A 20,427-nucleotide genomic window follows, 5' to 3' on the forward strand; every position below is an offset into this window, starting at 1 on the left:
CGTTCGCCAGAATTGACGCCTCTGGATTTTTTCTTGTGGGGATTCGTAAAAGACATTGTTTATGAAGACGTTTCAACTACACCTGAAGCCATGCGAGAGAGAACTATCAGCACACGTGCTTCGATAAGTGCCGATGTGATAAGGAATATCACTCAATCCATGATAAGAAAATTGCAACACTGCATTGATACCAATGGTCATCACTTCGAACACCTTCTGTTCTGTTACAAATCACTGGATTCGTCTCGATAGCCACTATCAGAAAATAAGTACCAAACTATAGCATCCCATTTTTAAAAAAACAAAGTTAACCTTCATATCTCTGAAGCGACCCCGCATAGCAACAAAAAACCAACGTCATATTATGACCCCCGTTGTCTCATACAACTTTTTTCCCACAAATTTTTCAGCTATCATACTTTCGGAGTTATTCTTGGTGGTAATAGTTGGTGACTCAGCCTGTATACAATCTTGCAGTAGTCACTGGTCACAATGCGTTGGCGTTGCGTTGGCCTAACGAAGATGAGCTGCTGACTGTCATAAGCTGGCACTGTGTAATGCAAGATGTCTGGAGGATGAATATTGCTACTATATTATTGAGCAAGTTTCATCCTAATGACGAACGCTACCAGTTCTTCAACAGACTTTACAGAAGATCTGCTTGGTTCTGTGGCACACTGGCTCTGCCCTCCACGTGCACCCAGTCAGATGTTTTTGCCAGTTCCACGTGCTCAGCTCGCTCACCGCGTCAGCCCGCTCCACTGACCAGGGTGCGTCCCCTAGCTAAGGCATGTCAACCCAGAACCTACCTTCGTGTATAACTCCTGAACATGCAAATGTGATCACGTCCTAATTCTGTACCTTACCCTTGGAATAACAGGCATTATGAATTTCATCAAATGTGCATAGAACAGAACTTAACAGAGAAAACAACTGACAGTTCGGGCGTTCCTGTTAAGTAACATTTTAATTCCCCCCCCCCCCCCCCCCATAATATTAATTTGAAATGTGAATATCAAACTGTTGCTGAGTGATAGGAGAACAGCGACAAGTGGGAAAATCCTTTTAAATTTCTTGCACAGTTACTGCAAAGAACGTGCAGGCTGGCAACCAGCTTTGCACTGAGAATATGTACTTCCTAAGAGACTGATGTGAATTCAGTGGTGGTGTAGAATAGTGTTGTAAGAGACACAGCGTCCACACAACCACATGTCTGAAAAAGCAAGACAGTGTAGTAGTCAGTCGTCGTACTGTATTCAGTGAAGAAAGAGATTTATAATTACACCAGAGCTATTGCAGTTTATCCGTTCAGATATCAACATGTGTTAACGCAATCATTTCTGAGACATGGAGGTATACCGATCCGGGATCGAAGACAGCCGGCGGATTAAGGAGAGGAGTGGGTGTATCGGCCAGCCTGCATGTGGTTTTAGCCAGTTCCACATCTCACTAGGTGTACACGCTATGCAGATATTACAAGTGTATTGTGCGTGTGCGTGCGCGTGTGCGTGTGCGTGTGCGTGCTTGCGTGCGTGCGCGCGCGCGCCCGCTCGTGCGTGTGTATTAAACTGGGGACCGAGAAACGACGCAGAGGCTTCGTCCCACCGTAGTGGTTCACAACAGGCCACAGCAGTCTGCCTACCTCACCGCCACCCCAGACCGAACCCAGGGTTATTGTCCCGTTCGGCCCGCAGTGAACCCTCCCCCCCCCCCCCCCCCCCGCCCTCCCCTGGGGACGTCTCATACCAAGCGAGTGTAGCCCCAGTGTTTGCGTGGTAGAGTAATTATGTTGTACGCGAACGAGGAGACAGTCTCTGCGCAGCAATCGCCGATGTAGTGTAACTGAGGCGGAATAAGGGGAACCAGCCCGCATCCACCAAAGCAGATGGAAAACCGCCTTAAAAACCATCCACAGGCTGGCCGGTACCACGGACTTCGACACTAATCCGCCGCGCGGCTAGCCGGGCGGGCTATATATAACAAAAAAAAGAAGAACTGTATTAGTAATAAAACTGAATTTGTATGACAGAACTTGCAAAATCACACAATGTACGACATGGTATATAATAACAGGCAGAAGGTCTTTACTTAAGAAATAAATAAATAAAATACGCAGACATTTCGAACACTATACAATGAACTCTATACGCAGGCACATTGGACTGAATAGGAGACAGATGATCTTCTCCCTTCGGCCCCATTAAATACTTACTCAGCATCATTATCAGTATTGCAGTTATCAGTAATATTTTTAATGACTGTTAGGAGATTATTTCTACGACTCGCTGTTATTGAAGATCTCATTGTGTTTTTAATTGAGTAGTCGATGGCAAATTTAAGCTGCCTGGATAACCATACTTCTTAAAGCAGCGCATCTGGAACTGCGCTAATCCTAGATTGAGTCTGCCCAGCGGATTAACAACGAGAGGAAGTACAGGCGCTTTCCCTCATCCCACTAGGCAGCACGGAAGTCCCGCGTCAGTTATAGGATTCGCAAACATCTTTCGCTCGTTTCCACATAAACAGCACTACATGCAGACGCTTGGGGTTCATACAGTCCGTCACAGGAGGGGGGGATGGGGCGATGGCAACGGGGTGGCGACAAGGAAGGGCATCTGGCGACCTCTTCAACTGTTAATCATGCCAAATTCGTTAAAGAAAAACCATGCCGATCTAGCGCTGCCGTGGGACAAAGGCACAAGAAAAACGAGACATTTATTTTTAGTAGTTTTTTTGTATTGTGCTGTTTTTGACCATTTCACAGTTGATGCGCTACGTATGACCCACGAAAGTAATACGCAGTTTTGAGCGTTGGAGTATCTGTATGTCGTATCTGTCTAGAGCTAGCATGTAGCGAGATAGGTTCGGAACTCGTAGAAAAGTTCTACGGACCAGGTAGCAGATACACAGCAGGCTGTGAGCGATCAAATGGTGCACCGTCTGTTTACAGTGTCTGTTTCACTGTTTCACGAAAATCAGATCAAATCAGCCTTTTCCCCATTCCAAGAATGTCTGAAGCAACTAATTGTGTTTTCTTACACACCATAGATATTGTTTTGGAACACTACTACACTCCTCAGTAATTGAGCTGGTTTCTAAACAACTTATTTATAGTGGGATGTATATCCTTCAGAAAATTTGTGTGTGGAATGTGAGAGGCATTTCCCAATGTTATGTTCAAAACTGTGTGGGATATTTCGTATTTTTCATTATCGGTAGACAATGAAAAATATGTGCTTTGGTAGTGATTTGTTATACTTTTCTCCAATTATGTCATCTTCGTGAAATGAATCTAAAATCAAAAATTTAACTCTGAAAATCCTAGGTTTACGTGAAAACATGAACATGTATCCAGTAGGGTTCGTGGAACATATGTGTACCACTTCACCGATATTCAAAATCGGTCAGCTTAAATTTTTTGGAAGTGAAAGTGTATTATTTACGACAAAGGACCTTTTATTATCGAATATATGCAAAATACATTTTAACCACGGAAGGATTAAATCGCTCAGAGAAGTTGGGACATTTATTTCCGTCTGGAGTTAACATTCTATGTTCACCTGATTTGTTAGCGGCGCCCGTAGCGGCGAAACACTTTTTTAAAGCGGTTGCAAAATCTTCGGCCCCAGTTACGATTTTTATACCGACAGGTTAAATTTTTCCGGAGATTCGTCCGAGAAAAATTATAAAACTAACATACGCTTAGTAGCTCTCGAGATTGGAGGCGGTCTTAAACAATTTTTAAGTAAATTCTGCCATCGATTTTAAGAAACAGAGACGCGACACAGTTTTAATAAGGATACAATCATTTTTTTCATAAATCAGAGAACAAGAAAATTCGTAGTTGTGTGAGTACGTGTAGCACTGTGTCGTACGTGTTACAAGTGTGGGCCACTGTTATCCTCGGAATGCAGAGAAGCGGCTTTCGGCGGCAGGTGAGTTGGCGGGTGCAGCGGAATCTGTCGGGCTGCACATGTGGCAGCGGAACGGCGTGTCCGGCCGGTGACGGGTGGCGGCGTAACTCAGCGTGATCGACAGCGGGAAAGGTCGCGCCTGAAATACGGCCGCGTTCCGCCGGCGAATGGCGCGGCTCATGTCCGCGCCTGCACTGCACCGGCCGCTGCGGCCCCGCCGGCACGAGCACGGCGCACGTCGCGCGCACGCCCGCTGCGCCCCGCAGTTCCGCCGCGGACACACGTGAATCCACGGCGGGCTGCGGTACGAATGCGCGGTCACGCCCCACTACCGGCTGTACTGCTCCGCTTCTCCAAACATCGACATCGCGAAACACTATTTCGTTATCTATTCTGCCTGTCAGCACCCCAATGCTGAAACTGTTTACGCTGCGTTAGTCTGCTGAGACGAACTACCCTGAATATATTAAGGACGGGTAAATACAGGACAGCCTAGGGTAACGGACGGTTTTACACTGGGCAGTGCATCGCTGTTAGTGGCTGGAAACAGCCGGCGTATACGTCACAAATTCGGAATTATTTGGCATTTCAGTCGCAATGTAATGTGGGGAGCTTATGCGTGATCGTGTGCGATACCTTTGTTCTAAATGCTGAGTCTGCCGTTGGAACACAGCGGATTTAACCGCACAGCTACAAGTAGCAGACAAACGCTAAGATGGCCTAAATTGAATACTCTGATAATGCTGTATTTGATAGCTGATAACCCATGACAACTCTCTTCGTATCTGTGTGGGGTTTATAGTTAGAGACCACCTACACACGCCTACCCTAAGTTTAACACCCACAGAACTCGCATAAAAAATCAGAATAATTATACACTATAAGTATTACGTATTTACTCTTTCTTAACATTGTCGAAACTCCCGTGAAAATTGTTTTCTCTTCGATCATCCCAGAGCACCAAAACCATAGTACAACTTCTGGCTACAAGTCTAACTAAAGGCATTCTCCTGTAACTCAGGTAATACCCATACGAATTATAAAAAGTATGCATGTATGTATGTATGTATGTACGTGTGTGAGTGAGTGTATGTTTCACATAGCCTCCTAAATCACTGGACCCATTTCGACCAAATTGGTACAAACAACAATCGCTGTGGGGTCAGAAAGCCGCGCGGTTCGAGGCGCCATGTTACGGATTGCGCAGTCCCTGCTGCCGGAGGTTCGAGTCCTCCTCGGTGTGTTGCTCTTAGCATAAGTTAGTTTAAGTAGTGAGTAAGTCTAGGAACCGATGACCTCAGCAGTTTGGTCCCTTTAGAGTGACCAACTGCCGCAACATGTGCGAAACTTTAAGACATTTATTCTTCGCTAGTTAGACGCGCCTACAGTCGAGTCAAGGTAATCCCAGCCCGAGGCGAAAATAATAGTCGTCTATAGACTATGAAGAGGCGTCAGTATAGAGACGTTTACAAAATCGCGTTGTAGACACGTGAAGCAGGTGTTCCCAGCGTACAGAAATACTATTTTTCTTAATTTGGATACTGTACCTATACAACTGCACATTATACATATTTCTTTGCACGACGGCTGGTCCCGGCGGAGGATCGAGTCCTCCCTCGGGCATGGGTGTGTGTGTGTGTATTTGTCATTAGGATAATTTAGGCAGTAGGACGGCAAGCTGCGGGAAGTCGTGGACCGTACGAATGACAGACTTCTGCAACATTTTCACCAGTATTAGCATACATAAGATTCCCTGTACCTGTAGACGGCTGACCTCTCAACAGCGATATTTATTATACTCCTGGTAAAATGACGGTGTACTTGTGAATTAAAACATATAGATGGCGCAATAGGCGACCCGCTACACGTTGTTCAAACAGTCCTCGCCTGTCCCAGTGTACCGTTCAGAGACTATGTCCAAATCGGAGAGTATGACTGTCGTCTTCCTGGTGTAGAAACAGCTCCAGGGCGATGTCTTACGTTGCTGCTAGGCGCTTGGTTTCACGCAGAACTCGTGGTCAGTAAGCGTGGCGACTCCTCCGGTAAACAGACCAATGCGCCTCGGCAGGAAGACGGCCGATGTAACTGCTGAGCTGGACGGAACTGGAACTGCCCGTTAATCCGTGGAGCGCAGCTCACTTCCTGATTTTCGCAGTGATGTGTAACTGCAGCTTACTTGCTCCTGTGACTGCAGACGTGCAAAGTAGTTGCTGTTCCGCTGGCGACCTCTCACGCAGGACGCTCAAATTCCTATCGGCCTCGCTCCACCTAGCGAGTAGGCTGCCCCGCGCAACCTGCGTTGCTAAGTAAGAGACTAGCTTGCCAGTTGGAGTAGAGACCGCACGACTGGCTATCACAAGAGTTTGCTTACATTAGGCACAGTTTGACAGGCGTTTCTTAGTGTTTCTTCAAATTCCACTCATTTTACGCCATTTTAGTCCTGTTGTACAGTACATTAAGAAATCAAACGTAGCCAGGTAGTCATGGAGACGAAATTTGTACATACATCTCTAACCCATGTGGTATGCAGTTATGGCAGGAGTACCAATGAAAAATTTTCGCACACAACAGAGATAGTGCCCTCTAATTAGTAAAGAAAATGACAAAATTGAAAATTAGCAGAAAACGCAGGATAATAACTGCTTAAACTAACCCGAAGCAGTCAGCCTAGTACAGCACAGATCATCAGCGCTAAGCAAGTCACCTTCTTCATTGACCTCAGCATTTCAACATTTAAAAGAAATAGCAAATCACCTGCAATGGAAAGATGGTCAAATACAAGGGTCTGGCTTACGAACTGAAATCCCTGTGAGAACAGGTGTGTGTATACAACATGCCAATAGTAAGAGTAGACATAGTGTGAGCCCAAAACTGTGAAGAGCCTGCAGGAACTAAAACGCCATCTTTCGCTCTGTTGACAAAATATCTCCATGTGTTCTGTGAGAGAGCCTTCTGCAGTTGCCAACACTTCTGAGAACATAGTTAAATTAATGATAACTTTTTAAAATCATTTATCATGATCTACATCACGTAAAAATGAGTTTGCTAATAAATGATAGCACGGGAAACAACATTTGTTTCTGGAATGCTGGTGGATATGGTTCCTGCTAGCTGTCTTCTTCATTTCAGAGTCACTTCTGCGTCCCACAACGTGGCCAGACTTGTACATTCGTATCTGTACGTGCCCACGCGAGTCATTCCTTCCCCCTATACCATGAACTTAAGTTTTCAGCATCGATTCAGGTCAGTAATATGAGCCCAAACTCTGTCTCTTCGATTAGTAATACACTTTTTTCTCGTCGTGTGGTTTTTGACTCATTTCAAGATGTGTTCATTCTTTACTCGACCAGTCTAACTGATGCTTAACACTATCCTGAAAAACCACATTTCCGAGGCATCTAGTTGCTTCATTCTTTTATTTACTACTGTCCATGTTTCGCACTCATAATCCACTGTGCTCCAATTGTTGTATTATCTTCCACTGTAAGACAAATATCTAACGCATCACGAACGAATTATCCGAATGGAACGGAAATCTGGAGGTGTGATGGAAATGTACAGACAAACAAATTTTTACACCTTCAGAAAAATTAAATGATTTATTCGAAGTAAAAGAGCTTCACAAACTGAGCAACTGAATAACGCGCTAGTCCACCCTTGGCCGTTATTCAAGCAGTTACTCGGCTTGGCGTTCATTGATAGAGTTGTTAGAATTTCTCCTAGGGGACAGCGTGCCAAATTTTGTCCATTTGTCAAGTTATATGGTCAACATCCTCAGCTGGTTGAAGGGCCGTGCTAGTGAAACTCCAAACGTTCTCAATTGGGGAGAGATCCGGCAACGTTGCTGGCCAAAGTAAGGTTTGAAGAGCACGAAGACAAGCAGTAGAAACTCGCCGCGTGCGGGCGGGCGTTATCTTGATGAAATGTATGCCCAGAATGGCTTACCATCAAGGGAAACAAAACGGGTCATAGAATAAAGTCGAATAGCTCTCTGCCGCAAGGGCTCCGTGGATGATAACCAAAGGGGTGCTGCCATGAAAAAAAAATGGACCCCAGATGACTTCTCCTGCTTGTCGCGCCAGTTTCGTATCCCACCGCTGCCCGATGTGTCTCTAGACACGCCTTCGCTGGTCATACGGTCTCAATTGCAAGCGGGGCTCATGAAAGATGTCACAGAAGGACCACTTTGGGTTTCAACCACCGCACCCTTAAAGCATAACACTACGTCGACGATATTTACATCGTGTTTTGTTGCCATTCGTGGAAAGTCGTCCTGTGCTGTCATTTCAGCGAAATAATGTCCTCCCGTACATGGTGAGAGTTTCTACTGCTTGTCTTCGCGCTTGCAAACCCTTGCTTCGGCCAGAAATGTAGCCAGATCTTTCCGCGATTGAGAACATTTGCAGCATTATGGGCAGGGCTGTCCTACCAGCTCGAGAATTTGACGATCTAACGCGCCAATTGGACAGAATTTGCCACAATATTCCTCAGGAAGATATTCAACAACAATCAATACCAAGCCTTTTTTTCTTATAGTGTAGTTTGGATTATATGAACTGCTTTTTGTATAAAAATGCGTTTCTCTTTATGTAGTCATTGCTATAATCTGTCCAGATCGCCTAACCACTCTACGGAGTACTGCAAATTTTGGTGTTATTTTTAAATTTTCTCCCACTAAATTTTCGTTTTTGTTGTCGAGTTCAATTCATTGTAGCCTACATGCCGACTAGGATTGTCACCTCAGGAAAAGATGCTTGCTCCTTTAAAAGGCGCTAAGCAATATGCCACTATGCGCTGCTTTCCAACAGCCAATAGAGAGCATGATCACTGCAATACGAAGTTAGCGCATCCGTCCAACTTTGGACCCTCTCTATTGTTGCAGTCTCCAACTAGACAGGCCGTGCAACCACTCCTCTCTCACCTGATTGTTTCAGACTACTTCTTCATTTCGAAAACGACGTTCTTGCACGACAATCTTGAGTTGTTAATGGTCTCCCAGTCTGTCTTGCTGGCGTCTAATTCTATTCTGTAATCGAGAATAAACTTTTTTTTTTCAAACGAAATCTTGTTTTTAAAATAAGTCCCTTCAGATGCCCAAACCCCTGTACATCCTGACACTATAGGCATGTCTTCCATACACATTCCTTAAATATCGAATCGTTTTTCGAAGTCTCATCCACCTGTTAAAGAGCATCTTGTGCAAGTTTGGCATTTATACTCATCCAGTAAGTCCATCTGTTACACCAACTATTTTTCTTTAGTTTTCTTCATATTTTATGCATATTATAGGATTTTCACGAAAGATATTAACGAGAGGCTACAGCTAGATTCGTGACTGGGAGCCTCTACGCCACTGTTTTCGTGTGTATCGACTGAGAAAACGTAGAGATTAATGCAATTTTGTTCGGGAGAGCGGCATTCAAATTCCCGTGTGACTGCCGTAATGATCATTTTTAAGTGACTTTGTAAGTCATTGATACAGAATGACGGTGTGGTTGCCTACGTTCTTATCTAACTGTTGGCCTTTACTTTTCGTGCATTTAGTAACTGGTCGGCCACTGCTCAAGCGGTACAACAAAAGGATGAACAATGGAAAAATACAGAATACAGTTTAAATAAAACGAACGATCCGTATATGAAGACAGGAAACTTGCATAGGTCGTACCAATACACAGAAAAATAAGTGATCTGCTCAATAACGACTCCTATCACTGACATCGATTTGTAGTACGATTTTGGAAAACATACTATGTTTCAACGCTATAAAACACCGCAGCAACGATTAATTTGCTCGCAGCCAACACGATACCGAAAACATCATTCTTGTGAAACGCAACAGGCTCTTTATTTACATAAAGTAACGAATGCTACCGCTAGAGTATCTGAACTTGATTCCATAATACTAGATTTTCGGAAGGTTTTATTTACCTTTCTTCAAAATCGGTTTCTTATCAAACTGCGAGACTATGAAGTACCCTCTCAGCTATGCGATTGGATTCGTGATTTTCTGTCATAAAGGTCACATTTCATAGTAATTATCGGATACCCATTTAGTAAAATTGTAGTTTTATCTGGGGAACTCAAGGATCATTAAAGAGACTCTGCTATTCTTAATCTGCGTAGGCGGTTTAGGAGAGAATCTGGGCAGCGCTTTTAGACTGTCTGCAGATGATACCATCGTTTATCGTCTAATAAAGTAATTACAAGCCGAAAACGAATCACAAAATATTTTATACAAGGTATCTACATGGTGCGAAAACTGATAAAGTAGAAAGTGAGAGGTCCTGAGCATGAATATGAAAAAAAAATCCGTTAAATTTCGTTTACACGACAAATCACATGCAGTTACAGGTTGTAGTTTCAACTAAATACCTAGGGATTAAAATTATAAACGAATTACAGCCATTACATAGGAAATGTTGTGGGGTAGGGGAACGAAGGACTTCGTTTATTGGTAGAACGGTTAGAGGGTGCAACCAATCATCTGAAGAGACCCGTGCACAACGCTTGTCTGTCCTCTTCTGGAATACTGTTGCGCCGCATGGGATCCTCGCTAAAAAGCATGGATGGAAAACATAGCAAAAGTTCAAAGAAGACATCTGCTTATTTACTGTCTCCAAATAAGGAGGAGACTGTCACAGATATGATAAGCGAGTTGGAGCGCCAATCACTAAAACAGAGTCGTTTTGTGATATTTTCACGAATTTTTTTTCTCCAACTTTCTCCTTCATATGCCAGACTATTTTAGACGTAAGGAAAAATCACTAGAGAAATCATAGCTCGCACGCAAATGTTTCGGTGTTTATTTTTCCAACGTGTTATTCGAGAGCGGAAAGTTAAAGCAATAGTCTGAAAATGTTTCTAAGCTTCCTCTGCCAAACACTAAAGTGTGAATTCAAGAACAAACGTGAAAATGTAGATGAAAATTTGTTCAACAACTGTAAACACAGGTTGGCTCTTAGTTGGTTTCTTAAGAAGCAACTGTCGACTTCCTCCGTCCTTCGAACCACTTGCAACTCGTGGCCTGTAATTTCCAGTGCCGTATTTTTAATGTTTTCTGGCAACGTCATGTTCTTTGCTGCAATAGGCATGTGCCTTCGGAATGCCGCACAATAACTCAGAGTGACTCACAAGCTTTTTTTGGTTCACACCAGTTGAATGTAGCACTGACAACCGAGAAATACCCCGCTGACCACACGCAATATACAAGTATTAACCGACATGCAATCAGCCGATGTTATCGCATTCTGAGAATGAACGTCATACGATTAGTTTTTCGAGAACAAACTTTCACTGTACTGGATTTTCCCACACACAACAGCTACCACTCGCCCATACCACGAAGTTTAAAGGGTAGTCGCCCCTGACGTGAAGTCATAGATGGGATGAACTTTGACCTGACTTCTAGTAATGGCGCTTAATACGAAAGCAACTTGCGGTTTGATTTCGAGAAACATAAGAAATCCACACCTTAATTTTTAATTTTTTTGCTTCTTTACTATTGTTAAGACTGCTTGATGATGATGACGACGATGAACACTGAAAATGAGGCTTTAGCCTCGAAACTGGTTGTGTCAGAATAAACATATAAAGAAGTCATCTGTAACTGTGAAATTGTATTTTTTTAAATATTATCAGCTAGAGAACCATAAAACTTTCTCTACAAAAGATGGAGAATATCATTAAGTCTATAAATTGTCTCTAAATTCACACGACATCACGCAAGCTTTACACGTACAGGGGAGTGTTACCTTTCAGTTCGTCTCCAATAATGATAACCTCACTGAAGGGGCAGGCGAGCGTCCAGTTTTTGCGGATCTTGCAATAGAGCAGCTGAGGAACACCTAGATTTTTGCAACCGCACGTGGTATGATTAGCCTTCTCCTCTTTACAAATGTGTCAAAACTAGAATTACATTGATTTCAATGTATTACATGTGTCAGGGTGACAGCTATTTACCTCAAACTCCTACGCGTATTCGACGCTGCTTTTCGTTCTGGTGCAGTATACATGAACAAAATACGAAGACCAACGAGCCGGCCGTTGTGGCTGAGCGGTTCTAGGCGCTCCAGTCCGGAACCGCGCTGCTGCTACGGTCGCAGGTTCGAATCCTGCTTCGGGCATGGATGTTTGTGATGTCCTTAGGTTAGTTAGGTTTACGTAGTTCTAAGTTCTAGGGGACTGATGACCTCAGATGTTAAGTCCCATAGTGCTCAGAACCATTTGAACCATTTGAAGACCAACGAATTAAAATAAAATAAGTTCTTCAAATTTTAGCGAGTAAATATTAAATCAGAATAGTAATCATTGTTTAGACTTATTTAACACCGTCCATTTATATCATCCTACACTGCACGCATCTAACATAGCGAACGTACTCAAAAATATCTGAAACCCCATTGTACTGCATTGATGATGTATAATTTATAAGGATCTGTCAAATATGTGTTCACAAAAATGTGTCAGAATTGTTGAGTCACTTATGTGGCTTTCAGTGTAGTCTGTTTGGAGCGATCTTAGCTAAAGGGTATATAAATTCTTAGTCTGTCACTGTCAGGTCATATATTTTTACTGTTTTACTGCGCCCGTAAGACTATTTCATAGGTAGCAGGGATATGATCATTGTAGTTAACAAAAAAACTATATGAATATTTCGTCATACAGTCTCAAAATTTTATATTGATATCAAGACAGACAAATGATGCTAAATATAAAGTAGTTCAATAAAACAAAGCAGTTATTAATCTTGAGCTACAAGATTAGTGAGTCACAACTGAAAGCAATAGTATTTGATACATAACAAAAATACGAAAAAATATAAAATACGAAAAACTAATACCTTCGTTTATGGGTAAGGCGAGTTAAACGCATAGGTTCACTGCCGAGATACTCTGCAATGGCATTTAATTTACGAAATTCTGCATTTTTATCATTCACAGTTCGTCTACAACGATCCAACCTAAAGTGTATGGTATTATACGTATCATAGGAAACTACTTGAGGACGCACTGAATAGGAAAGTATTTGACATACCTATTTGGAAAGCGAGGGTGACGACTGCGTATCAGGGGATAACCTGAAGACAGTACTGTGTACCGAAAGCGAAAGCCAGAAGACACAATAAATTCACTGCAACTACAGACTAAACTTTTTTTTTCGAAAAATTGAGGCTGAAATTTCGATCTCAGGCAGGGTCCGGCATAACTAGTGAAAAATCTGAAGCGCCGCATATTCGTAGAAATTCTGTCACGCCGCAAAATATCCTTTTTGGCTTTAAGAATTTTACAGTAAAATTAATCCACATATAATTTACTGCTGCCAAAGCGACCATGAACTCTTATTACAGCAATCACACAACGAATTATCTAGGTATATTTCCTTCCTATAGTCCACCTGGGAAGAAGTCACTAAATCACTTGGTGACATATCAGGAGAATCAAGGAAGGAGGCAAAATTTGACAACTTTTACGATTAATTCCTACGCAGAATGAGCTGGAGCTTTATCGTGGAACAAAAATGCCCCTTTGGACAGCTTCTGCGACACTTAGGATACTTCGGTAGTATTCTCCTGTCATAGTTTCCCCCTTACGAGTATGATCTGTTAGCACCACAAAACGACGGACCCAAAAAAAAGACTAAGAATCACTTTACCCGGTCACTTTTTTCACCGGTGATGCATCTACATGTCTGAACTTCTTGCTTTGTCTCAGAGTCTTAGAAATACACCCAGCATTCGTCCAATGTGACTAAACGACTAAATATGTCATTTAGATTGGGCAGACGCAACTGTAACAGTTTTGCTGTTGTTTCGTTTTTACAGCCTGCCGGGATCACTGAACAGTCACAGAATCCAGCAAGGGGCGAAGTTCGTCATGTTAAAGATATTGTGCAATGTGTTAAAAACTGATCCGTGACTGATATCCACATTCTTCCCTATCAGCTCCACTGTAATACGACTGCATGCGAGTAACAGCGCGTCTTCGTCAGTATGTTTCCTATAACCTCGAATGGAGATTTGAATACTATGCTCCGGTGACGGGTTGCCACTTAAAAACATCAGGGCTCCAATTCTTTTGTGATTGACGGTCTGTTCTTTGTTATTCAGAGTTATTTGAGGACAGTGGAACCATCTGCGCCACCTCAGTCAATAACTACTGTGTCATTGCGCGGTGCTTCATTGCAGTACATTTCTACCAACTCTGTATGGGTACTTGGAGCGTTGTACCACTTCAAATGCAGAAAACGAATTACCGCGCGATACTCCCGTTAACAATGGTCTGTGTTACTTTGTTTTCGTTCCCATAAGACGTGCTGCGGCACTGTGGCGCGGGGATTTTTGGTGTACAACAGGTCCGCAGACATCTACCTGCAAACAAACAAGAAACTAATCATGTAACTTCATATTTTCGATGTGTCAGTTAAAACTTCATGGTACTTTCAGGTATTTGCAGGTGAGTACCCTTCAGAACTTACTGTTGAAGGATCAGTCAAATGAAAACTAGATACATGGAAGAACAGTAAATAAACTGTTTATTATTTCAGAAGTATTCGCCGTAACTGTTGAGATAGTTATTTCACAGTGAGACAATAAGGAGTGCCTTCATGGAAATATGTTTCCTATTGTCTACGGAAGCACAACTGTATACACAACTGCACCTCTTCGTCCGAAGCAAATCGACGGTTACGAATGTCTTTCTGGAAGGCTCCAACATGATAGAAATCGAAAGGGCGGAAATTGGCCGTGCTTGAAAGATGTGTAAGGGCTTCCTAATGAAACTTCTTCATCGTACTCTACACAAGTCTGAGTCCACGTTCATGCTGCCAAGGTGTCAAAACTGAGAGCTTTGAGTTTTGACTATAACACTTAATTGATTAGTAACTACTGTTTGCATACCTATACATCGTCTTTTTATGGATGATAAGACACTTGTGTAATGATGTTTTAAGTAGAACGTTGAATATTAACGATGGACGTTCCAAAAGTGCGAAATTGCGGTGCCTACGTTATTAACAAGTACGATGCAGTGTAGTCCTTAATAACAAAGGCACTGCTACTTCGTATTTATTCGCCAATACCAGGTCCTCGACTGTCAATAAATATGTCCTTCCTGGACGGGAACGTATGTGACTCACGAGCGCAGGCTGTGACACAACGGCGACAAGATACGTCAGTTTGAGTCCCGCCGTGATTCGTGCACAGATAGCCGGAGCGGTGAGGCGACCGCTAGCGTAAAGCGGGAGATACGGCTTCGAGTTCCGATCCGGCACAAATTCTAATATACAATCGAAGGTGGTTCATATTCGGAACTGCGAATAGATTTCCTATTTTAAGAACGGTCTTGACTGCTGTAATGGACATCCCTCTCTAACAGTACCTATCTTTTATAGAAATAACCGATACCACGCATACTGTCGATTCTTGTAAAGGTGGAGACTCTCGGCTGTTTCAGTGAAAGAATTTCATTTGATTTTGTATACGTCAGGCTAAAATGTAGAAAAAAAAATTAATTTGTTACAATCGATATGTACTAATGGTTAAAAATTATTATTGTTTTAGAAATATTTGAAATCTCGAAATGCCCGTTATACTTATAATTCATATTACTAATTGCGCAATCTGATTCTAATTATAAAATTTTATTTCTTGACTCATTTATAAAATGGCTCAAATGGCTCCTAGCACTACGGGACTTAACATCTGAGGTCATCAGTCCCCTAGAACATAGAACTACGTAAACCCAACTAACCTAAGGACATCACACACATCCATGCCCGAGGCAGGATTCACATCTGAGGTCATCAGTCCCCTAGAACTTAGAACTACGTAAACCTAACTAACCTAAGGACATCACACACATCCATGCCCGAGGCAGGATTCACATCTGAGGTCATCAGTCCCCTAGAACTTAGAACTACTTAAACCTAACTAACCTAAGGACATCACACACATCCATGACCAAGGCAGGATTCGAACCTGCGACCGTAGCAGTCGTGCGATTCCAGACTGAAGCCCCTAGAACCGCTCGGCCACACCGGCTGGCCATTTATAAAACAATGACATAACTTGTAGATTCTTCTTTCGTCAAGAAAGTTTGTAAACTCTTTTGCTTTGTAAACTCTTTGGAATATTGTGAGAGCAAGTAGTAATGAGTATGCCTCTGATGGAGGCAAACGCATTTCTTCTTTTATGGCCGTCACTAACAATGTAATGTAGCTGTCCGAGCGGTTCTGGGCGCTTCAGTCTGGAACCGCGCTGCTGCTACGGTCGCAGGTTCGAATCCTGCCTCGTGCATGGATGTGTGATGTCCTTAAGTTAGTTACGTTTCAGTAGTTCGAAGTCTAGGGAACTGATTACCTCAGATGTTAAGTCCCATAGTGTTTAGATCCATTTGAACCATTTTTTGTAATGTGAAATACTGAGTTGAAATCGTAAAGACAGTGTAATATTGAAAAATGTGACAAAATTCAAAAAATATACAGGCAAATCTTCATCAGTTATTTAGTCACCAGGAACCCACAACATTAAATCAAAATATTCAGCTCCCAAGAATGTACCCCTGGACGCAACACTTGGAGCCAACAACAAGAGAAAGTGAAGAAACCTCTCGAAGCTTTTGAAAATAATGAAGACACTATGAAAAATTAAATAGTGATGCGTGAGAGGGTGAGATTACAAAGCTCCCTGCTTTATGTCATTGGTAGAGCCAACATTTTATTGAGACAGACTCTTACACGACAGTGGACTGCGATATACAGACGTTGTGTCCTAGTCTCATTTTACCAGCTGACATTATGCTCGATTTTATAATAGGTCTGAAGATGGTTGTATGAAGAGCCAAAACAAGTCATCAGTTAATGTGTTCTTCTTTGCAGTGTTGACTATTAAAAGATTTTGTGAAAAACTGTTAAAAAACTTTTTTAAAATGTTTAGATCGTTTGTCTGCATCTCCTGACTGTCAGGACTTAATGATATAAAACTCTTCACCCCCACTCGTTATTTTATGTACTCTTGGCATTCCGAGTTATACATTGTCTTTCGGAGGCCTGATGAGCTGTCTAATTTGTTGTTGATAATTCTTCTGGGTTATATGGCCGCGGTCCATGGAATTCATCTATTCCTAACGTTTCGTCCAATACTGAGAGGTATGGCTGGACCTGCTGAGTCCTGCCGGCCTTGAACGGGCCCAGTTCCTTCTGCAGGTTTTCGTCGTCCGAAACGCTTCCACGCGATACACCAAGGCCCTCTGAGCAGAGGACTATTAGGAGCAGCAAGCGAAATGACCCGCAGTTTTTTAACTCTGCAGGATTTAGTCATCAATGAGTGACTTCAGAGTGATATGGCAAACTACCCATGTAAATAAAATCTTTGACAAAGAGAAGAAGTGTTTGAAAATGTAGATTAAAGATGTTTCTCGTTAACATCTACTTCTATACCAAAGGGGACTTCTTGACATAATAATTCATTTATAGAGAAAAAACTTTGAATTAACTGCCATTCTTTAAATATATTTTCTGCGTTTGTTCAGATGCCATGTTCCATATCATAAGGTTTATGGTGAAAATTTTGTTTTGTAAAATTTGCTCCACAGTTCTAGTGTATTTGAAGAACTATTTGTCACCACTGTAAGCTGCTATTAGTGAATAATGTTTTATTTGATTCTCATACACAGTTGAACTATTGATGAAGGGGAACCGGTAGATTCCATATTTCTAGATTTCCGAAAAGCATTCGACACGGTACCTCATTGCACACTGTTAACGAAAGCACCAGAGATACGAGAATCGCTCAAGGACTTCTTGAGTAACAGAACCTAGTCGTTGTACTCGATGGCGAATGTTCAGCAGAGAAGGATATCGTCAGGAGTGCCTGAGGAAAGCCTGAGCACCACTTTTATTTTCTATATACGTGAATGATGTGCCGGAGAGGGTGGGCAGCAATGTGCGGTTGTTTGTTGATTGCACTGTGGTGTACCGGAAGGTGTCGAAATTGAGTAACTGTAGGATGATACAAGATGACTTCAACAAAATTTCTATTTGGTGTGCTGAATGGCAGCTGGTTCTAAATGTAGAAAAATGTAAGTTAACGCTGATGAGTAAGGAAAACAAACCCTTAATGTTCGGATTCAGCGTTGGCAGTGTCCTGCTTGACACAGTCACGACGTTTAAATATCTGGGCGTAACGCTGCAACGCGATATGAAATGGAACAAGCACGTGGGGATTGTGATAGAGAAGGCGAATTGTCCACTTCGTTTCGGTGGGAGAGTTTTAGGAAGGAGTGGTTTATCTTTAAAGCAGATCGCATGCAGGAGGCTACTGCGGCTTACCCTCGAGCACTGCTAGAGTGTTTGGGATCCGTTTCAGGTCGAATTAAAGGAAGATGTCACAAAAATTCAGAGACGGTCCACTAGATTGGTTACCGTTAGGTTAGAACGGCACGCAAGTGTTACGTAAATGGTTCAAGAACTCAGTGAGAACCATTGGAGGAAAGGCGCCGTTCTTTTCCACAAACACTATTGAGAAAATTTAGAGAACCGGCATTTAAAGCTGACTGCAGAACGATCCTACTGCCGCCAACGGACATTTCGCGTAAGGCCGACAAAGACAAGATACGAGAAATCAGGACTCATGCGTAGGCACGTAGACAGTCATTTTTGCCTCGCACTATCGGCGAGTGGAATAGAAAAAGGAAAAAAGGAGAACGTTGGTTGGTAGTACTTGGCAGCACCCCCCCCCCCCCCCCCCCCCCCTCCACCGCAACGCATCTCACTCACATCTCACGGTGGCATGAGGAGTACGTATGGAGGTTTTAAATGTGGACGTAGGTTCACTAAAAGCACATTGTGTTGGTTACACGATCTTCGTCAAAGTTTATCATGAATACGACTTATGCAACACATAACTAATCAATTAACTAATTAATTAACTAGCACGTCTGAAGAAGCTTGTGGACTCTCTTCTCCGCTGAACTGAGTTCATTAACAAGGTCAGAGGTGATGTAGTACCGTGTTAGAGTCATGTTTCTTTAGGGCGGCTAAGTTTTTGTGCGGAGACTCCCGGAAATTCGCTCCCATTCTGCGTCGCTTCTCTGCCGTTTCGCACCGTCATAAGCTTGCACTATTTTCGCTTCACCGTGTATCATCATCCTGTATTCAGGTCACTTCGAGCCTAATGAGGACAAGAGCAGACGGACTAGCACAGGGTATTCAACAAGATGTTTCTGTTGTGGAAAGCTTCTATGCAGAACCTCCCACGGAATTCTTTCCTTAATAAGGCTTTCTTGCAGAATACGAGTAATGCTGAGAAAGCGGCGCACCCCCGGAAGGCAGGCGGTAACAGCATTAGCGGCGGTAAGACGGGATAATCCTCAGCAACCCCTGCTCCGGGCCCGTCCCGACAGCGCGCTGAGCGTTTCCGCAAATAATCTGCCGACAGGTCTGACGCGGCGGTAAGTAAGAGGGGAGCGGCGCAGCAAAACGCCTGTCAGGGCGGGGCCGTGACCCCGGCGTCCCTGTCTCTGCTCGCCACCCTCCCCTCTCTCTCTTCCAGTTACCCTTCCAGTTCACACAGATGCGACAGGCCTCACTGCTTGTCACACAGGAAGTACCACATGTGCCGCCAGCTCCTCATTAACTCTAGCGTATGAAAATATCACCGTCTATAAAAGACTGCCTGAAATGGAAAATGATACACAATAAAGACACTGACCGAATGAAACTGTATGGTTCCAGAGACCTTTTAAAGTCTGAAACATCTGTTATATGTGCATATGCAGACTGAAGCGACGGATCAACATTTGTACTACGATGGGGATTCGAACTTTGGTCTCCTGCTCACTAGGCAGCCGTGCTGACCACTACACCATCCTGGAACAGTGGCACTACACTCGAACAGACTCTCCAACTGTTTAGGGAGAATACCGACTGGGCTGAAGCGTCAACGGGAATTTTGGACTGAGGATGGAGGATGCAGTTCTGCAGAGCCACTGTGCCAGCGTGGCGTAGTGGTCAGTGCCTCCACCTACTCAGCGGGAGACACCGCTTGGCACAAATTATCTGACATCGCTTCAGTCTGCATATATTCAACACTGACCGATCTAATACTACAGTATCTCCGTACCTGGGAGAGATGATGCTTAGAATTTCATCCTCATGCGATTTTTGTTTCGTTACAGTGATCCTATAGATGAACAGTGATGTCAGTACTTGGTGGCTACTACATCTACTCAGGTGAAGACCTCAGGACGTGGACGTGCAGCTTAGTAACAGTTTTCGGACTTTGAGACACGTCCAGCTATTGGCATTGGGAACATGTAAGCATCATACCGACAGATCACACAAATCTGGCTGCATTGCACTGACTGCTACGAGATAATAGAATGTGTTCCTCAAAGGTGCGACTTTAATTTAATTATCTGCAAATGAAGCAATTCAATATAGCGTAACATTCGCGAGACGGAGACGACCCACTTGAATATGGCAACTGTATATTTAAATTCCAGGCTGCATTACACCA

The sequence above is a fragment of the Schistocerca americana genome, chromosome 7, assembly GCF_021461395.2.
Source record: "Schistocerca americana isolate TAMUIC-IGC-003095 chromosome 7, iqSchAmer2.1, whole genome shotgun sequence".
NCBI lineage: Eukaryota > Metazoa > Arthropoda > Insecta > Orthoptera > Acrididae > Schistocerca > Schistocerca americana.